Source organism: Embiotoca jacksoni, unplaced genomic scaffold, assembly GCF_022577435.1.
Source record: "Embiotoca jacksoni isolate LCO1_2020_lvr unplaced genomic scaffold, fEmbJac1.0.p SCAF_8, whole genome shotgun sequence".
Classification (NCBI taxonomy): Eukaryota; Metazoa; Chordata; class Actinopteri; family Embiotocidae; genus Embiotoca; species Embiotoca jacksoni.
This window is the reverse complement of record NW_027185436.1, coordinates 20,219,503-20,226,667: the sequence shown is the minus strand read 5'-3', so window position 1 is coordinate 20,226,667 and position 7,165 is coordinate 20,219,503.

Below are 7,165 nucleotides of genomic sequence, written 5' to 3'. Positions count from 1 at the left end.
CTATTTATTTTTGTATCTGTCTCTGAGGTAATATCAAACAAATAGTATGACATCATATTTCCTCCTTATGTTCAGATGGCTGCAACAGATTTTTATTTTAAAGCCCTAAAACACAGCCAAACCTTTTATGAAGAAAAAAATTCCCTACTTTTCCTACATGCCTTTTGGATTTATAGAAAGAAATAGGAAGTGAACCTGATGACGTTTTACCAGTGTCTTCTACAAGCCAGTTTGTAAATAGTATATCATTCATGAAAAAAACCACCTATCAAAAACATTCTCTCTTGTGTGGATATTATACTTTATAATGGTATGTGCTGGCACTTTTCTTGGTTGCCATGGCTCCTCAATTTCAAGCACTGAAGACAAATCAAAAGAGAAAACCCAGCACTGCTGATGATGCTGTAGACATTGAAGAGACAGACATGGGAAAGCTTCCCAGGACTTTGGTTGCTCGCATCTCAGTCCAAGCAGCAACAGTTGTGGTGTGTTTGTCGCCTCTGGGTCTGGAGGGCACGACACTGTTTCCCATAATTCCCCCAGTGCCTGTCATAGCTGCCCCCCATGCCCCATCTGATGCAAACCACCACAGCCTTGGCCTTTTACTCATCATTACTTACTACTCAGTCTGACTGATGGGTCAGTAATGATTGTCACATCAGATTAATGCCAGTGACCACAGGCAGTTTCTGCGAGACCTGTGCTGTCAGGGAAATTTGGCCCACAAAGGATATTACCAATGTGTAGATGTCAGGAGATGGGTCAGGTTTCCCAGGTGGAAAGCCTCTGAGGCGAGTTCTCGGGGCTTATGCAGAGTAACCTGTCAGCATGTCAGTGTTATGCTTAGCCCCTTTGAGGGTCTTGTAATGAGAGTATGGATTACACTTGATAATGAGGGATGATTAGGAGAAAGCAATATGCACATACGGACAGTGAAATGCCTGTTTGTGGTAGTTTTGTTGGCATTTTGCATCTCTTTATTGTTGTTTGGTGGCACTTTGTGTTCATTTTGTGCCTCTTTATTGTTGCTTGATTGACTATCCAACAACAAACCATAACATTCATTCTTTTGTGTGTACGGATAAGTCTGTGGTGCTTTGGGATATCAAGCGTACATTAAGTCTGTTCAAACTGGAGCATTTCATTTGTCAAGAGCCAACATTGGTCCAACATGTGCAGCACACTAAAACAGCTGAAAATGCAAATCTCTGTGCTTCTTTTTTTAAACTATGGTGTGTTTTCTTTAGAAAATTAAAGCATAATTTCAATCAATTTGAACAGTGGTGGGGAGTCCTGGAAAGGGCGCCACTTACCGACTCCATAGTTCTCCAGAGAGACTTCAATGCTCATGCGGGCAACGACAGAGAAACCTGACGGGGGGTGATTGGGGGGAACGGTCTGACCGATCTGAACCCGAATGGTGTTTAATTATTGGACTTCTGTGCTCGTCACAGTTTGGCCATAACAAACACCATGTTCGAGCATAAGGTGGCTCGTAAGTGTATCTGGTACCAGAACACATTAGGCCGGAGATCAATGAACGACTTTGTAGTTGTATCGGCTGATCTGCGGCCTTATGTCTTGGACACTCAGGTGAAGAAAGGAGCAGAGCTGTCAACTGATCACCTCCCGGTGGTGAGTTGGATCAGATGGCGGGGGAGTCGCCTGGAAAGACCTGGCAAGCCCACACGTGTAGTGAGGGGTGAACTGGGAATGTCTGGCGGAGGGCCCGGTCCAGGAAATGTTCAAATCGCACCTCCGGAAGAACTCCTCACACATCCCGTGGGAGGTTGGTGACGTGGAATCCGACAGGACCAAGGGGGGGATATCGTTGGGCTGTGGAAAGAGCACTTTGAGGAACTCCTAAACTCCACCAGCTTGCCCCTGGAGAGGAGGCAGGATCTAAAGACTTGGGGGGGGTCACAGGTCACAGCCCTGGTGGAGGTCTCTGAGGTAGTCAAAAAGCTCATAGGTGGCAAGGTGAAATGAGGTTCCTCCGTAGGGTGGCTGGGCTCAGCCTTAGAGATGGTAGAGAGGGTAAGGAGCTCAGACATCAGGAGGGAACTCGGAGTAGAGCCACTACTCCTTCGCGTCGAAAGGAGTCAGCAGAGGTGGTTCTGATCAGGATGCCTCCTGGGTGCCTTCCACTGGAGGTTTTCTGGGCACACCCAACTGACATGAGACCCCGGGGAAGACCCAGAACATGCTAGTGGGATTATATCTCCCAGCTGGCCTGGGAACGCCGCGGGATCCCCCAGGATGAGCTGGAAAATGTTGCAGGGGAGAGGGAAATCTGAGCCAGTTAGCTTTGCCTGCTGCCTCCGCGACCCGATCCCGGATAAGCAGAAGAAAATGGATGGATCCATGGAATTTGAACCAATTACAGAAAATAACCCCAAAATCCAAAACTTGTTTTGATCCCTTCTTGTTGGCAAAATCCCCAGTGGCCTTTTTGGATGTCAGGTTAGTAAGACTGTCCATTAAACAAGCCCCATGTGAGAGCATGAGACTTTTACTGGAGACCCTTTTAATTGGGCAGTAAGAGCCTTAATGAAACCAAAACATTAAGAAAACATGACCTTTCACGGGAATGATGCAGCCCACCATCAAGTTTTACACTTTTAGCTGAAATTTCACTAGCACATCAATTATTTTCTCAAGTTTAAGTCATGCTGCCAAAAGCAAACCCCTCTGGTCACAACCAAGGATGCTGAATTATACATGACAGGTAATGATATTGACTGTGTCAGCTTTGAGCCCGTCTGTGCCTCTGACATCCACGGGCATAATGTTATCAGTCAGTCAGAAGAAGGCAAATGTCTGTTCTTTAGATGTAGATTATGGCTGAAGGCAGACAGGTGGAGACTGTCCCTCTTCTGAAGCCAGGACGGAGATCACTGTTCATCTTGTTTCTTGTCAGGGAATGGAGGACTTGCCAATGTGGGCTAAATAAAATGACATGATTGGGCACTGAGCAGAAGGTGGACAACAAACAGGTGATGACATTGTGGCAATAAAATGTAATTGAGGAGCAGAAGAGGAAGTTAAAATTACAGATGAACAACAGAAAGTGTTCCTCCTTTTACTAGATTTATTTCAAAAGCACAATATCATCATACATGCATATATCAGCCTTAGAGTTAAAAAAGAAAAAAAAAAAAAAAAAAAAAAAAAAAAGTTTAAACAGACAAATGTGGACAAACAAAAATTAAATACCTAATTGCTAAGTCATAGCCATTGCAGGAAAAAGTCTCAAGGTTGTGTATCACTGTTTCTTTGCTTCTCTTTACTGTCAGCTGCTATAAGCAGTTTCCACTGCAAGCCATTTTTAGAAATAACTAAATAAGAATTACAGAACGGTTCACGACCTGATCATCATTCTTCACTGTTGGACTCCAGCAGAGCTGACCTGATCACATTGTGATGAGACCACTGGACAATTAAAAAGCTGGAAGATTTACCGGTACCTAAGATTCACCTTTGGTTCCGTTACGACATTTCAAACCTGCAGTATGTCATTTACAAGGTCACAGTTTGTTGGGATTTTTTCGGCTCCTGTGGCCTCCGTTCAGGGGCTGCAGATGAAAACGAACTCCCAGCTGTAGCTTGTGCAACAAATCTATTGTGCATAAACATCATAAAATAAAGGAATATATGTGTATTTATAATAGTTTGACCTTAATTTCATTGTTCAATCCCTACTCCTGCTTCTCAGTTTTGAAGGATCCAGTGTGTTTTTCAGGCAAATGAATATGATGTCCACTCTGCATGTGAATTTAGCTTCTGTTCTTTTCTTTTTTTATTTAACTCCTCTATTTTACTCTCTACTACTCCATTACACAGTCTGTGTTTATTTCAATCAGTGTTAAGTCATTTTATCCGAGGTGAACTGAGTAGCTGCGGGTAAAATGGGTCAAAGACGTGCAAAGTTACAATATATACATCGTGATTCATATTTTCCTACGGTTTATTTATCTAATTTATTTTCTATACAGCATTCTTACACCACAAAGCACCGCATGTTAGCTTCTGAAACAGTCAGGGCCAAAGTGGCTGGTTTAATTCCAGCTTTATTGAGAATTGTTATTCCACAAACTCTAGTATCAACAGGTAAATAATTACTGATTACTCCACATTAATCTGCTTTAATAAGAATAAAATAAAACCTTCCTATTGTTTTTGGCTTCACTCTTTCACACCGACAGTTTGCTTAGGCACTTATTCAGAGGTGCTCAGTGTGAATTAACATACATGTTCCTTTATTGAGACAAGTTCTGTGACATCATACTTAATTTGAACATTGCTGCTGCTGCTGTGGGTTTGACCTTTCGAAGGAAGTTTGACTCTCCTCTCTGTTGTCGTTACCCCTTTATGTCAACAGATGACAATACATCCCTGAAGACGTTACAGACTCCTCAGGTTCCCTTTTAGTTTTTGCTGCTTAAGTGATGTCGAATGTTTAACCTCCGAGAAGAAAGAACTGTAATAAATAGAAGGAGTAGAGGAATAGTGAAACCATGTGCGAGCACGACATCATCACCTCAAATCCTCTGGGAGCATTTTCGTGATTATTTCAAATGAGTTTCAGACTAATTGCCAATATGCCTGCCCACAAACCAAAGCTTTGTGGGCTTTTGTATCTATAAGATTCTTAGACTCCACTAACATTCCTTATTCGATTTTCTTTTTTTTATATATTCAAGAGACACAAGTCTATGTGCATGTCAGATGCTGACCTTGAGTAGTTGGTGAAGCGTCTTTTCATGATAGTTATCTTCTTAGTCATGACTTTTAGAATCTAAAATAAATATGTGTAGTTGTGAAGTTTGACAATTAGCAAAAGTGATGATTCATAAACACTTGTTAGTAATTTCCAAAAAGAAAACAGAACAGAGAATCTGTCTGAAGCCAAGTTTGTTTTAATCAAACAATGACAGTTATTAGTTTTGTCTCAGATATTTTAAACACGGGCATCAATTGTGATTTATTATGTTTAGATCAAAGTCACAACCCTTATTGAAAAAAGAATTTCCTTGAAAGGAGCTGTTGTATTGCACAAAAAGGTGTCGCAGTCAGTGAAAATGTAGGAGTTTTTCCCAACATAGTTTAGAGACATAATCTGAAAATGATATAGTATCAGCAAAGTAGAGTTCATGGTACGATATCTTTGAGCCTGGTAAACATTTTATTTGATACTAAACTGCACAAATAGATATCTATACATACTCCCCAGTGACTTTAGTGGGGAAATAGTCAACCAGATTTGTCAGTTTGAGTTAATTTTGTCCATTACATCATCTTAATTGCATTACTTGTGTAATATCAACATCTAATCTATTGATTATTGTTTAATTATTTCATCACATCCTGAAGCCCAGCTCCACTTGAGGTGTACAGATGCAAACCACCAGAGGGCGACAAAACAATATTCCCTTGTATCAATCAAGAAACTGTAAAAGATTGACAGATTCAGTAAGCCAATGACTTTCTGCATTAGTGTATTGCTTATCCAATGAGAGTGTTGGAGGGCGTTACCCATCTGTCTCTTCGGCGCCGTTTGTTCGGCTAATTTCGTCTTGATTAAGACACCTGCAACAACTGGAGCGCATTTGGTCATTAAATGTGAGTTTTCATGCCCTGAATTTAAGAGACAACACTGTATGTTTGTTAAATCTTCGAAATACTGTGCTGAGTATTTTTTTTTTTGGGGGGGGGGGGAGTATTTCTGTTATAGTTAATTATCGCGGTATTCGGTGTCAGGTGTTCAGTTTCCCCACGACACGTGTTTAGGTTAGCTAGCTGGCAGCCGTGAAGTATTAATTTATTGTTCATTAAGAGCTAAATTCGTAGTTTAGTTAAACGGGTGGATAATGAACATGGATGAGATTTATGTTCGATTTGTTAAATTAAGGTACCGTTATTTTTTTTAAACAAATTAAAGTTAGTCACCTTGTAATAAAGTTTGCCATATGGCTTCAACACTTTTATTATTATTATTATTATTATTATTATTGGCAATGTTTCCTCTTGTTCGCCACCTTTTTATAAATGTCGGTTCTAACTATAAACCTTTGTAGAGGAATAACAAACAAGGTATTTTTGATCAAATTGTCACGAATAAATACATTTAGTGACATTTAATCCAATTATAACTGCGCACTCAGTAGTCGGTGAACGGAATAATAAAACCCTCGTGATGAACTGGTCTCGAATATTAAAAAAAATTTAAAAAAGTTGTATTTGTGTGCATTTCGTTAGGAAAGCCTGTCTACCTTTTAGTCACGTGTTAGTCTGGCAGATTTGCTCAATGCATTTTGGCGCCATACTGTTATTGTCGCACGTGATGCAGACAGCTCCTCCTACGGTATGATAACCATCTCGGAGAATATAATGGTATCGTGATATATGGTATTTCACAACTATTATTATTATTATTATTAGTTACATTGTTAGTTTAAAGTGTAAAGAGTCTCCCTTTTGAAAACGAATAAAATGCATCAAGATAAAGCAGGATTATACTGTTGTAGTTGGTTGAGGTTTTCTGAGCTATTTGCCATCCAGATGCATTTAATGATTATTGTCATTATGGACTCATTAGCTGATTATTTTCTGCCGTTAATTAATTGAATATTTGATTTGTCAAAAAAATCAGAAAATAGTGCACTAAACTAGTTGCCAGTTTACTGGACGTGACAGCACCGCCAGACTTCACCTCAAACTCACTCACACACACACGCCAACCTGTAGTTAACTTTTTGTTTTATCAACAGATAATATAAAAAATTTTGGACGAATGGATCCAAGCAAGCTTCCTGAATGCAGCGATGGCGCGGGCGCTCGTTGGCTGGGACGCGGAAGAGTACTTCAGCCTGAAGCGTTAGCTGTAGGACGTAGTAGAGGGCTGCTGCTCTCTACAGAAGGACCTGGTTTTGGACGAGCCAGAGGTTTCCCCACTCCTGGCGATAACCAACAAGGACAGGGAGGAACTCTACCATTTACTGAACTTGTGATTGGACGATCTCGAGGGCTACTGGTCCAGCCTCAAACAGCTCAAGGAGCTGGTCGAGCCAGGGGGCTGCTATTTCCTGCAGCTGAGCCAAAGGTAGGGGTGGCAAGAGGTCCAACCCTGCCTCAACTGGAGCCACAGCATGGACGTGCACTTCCA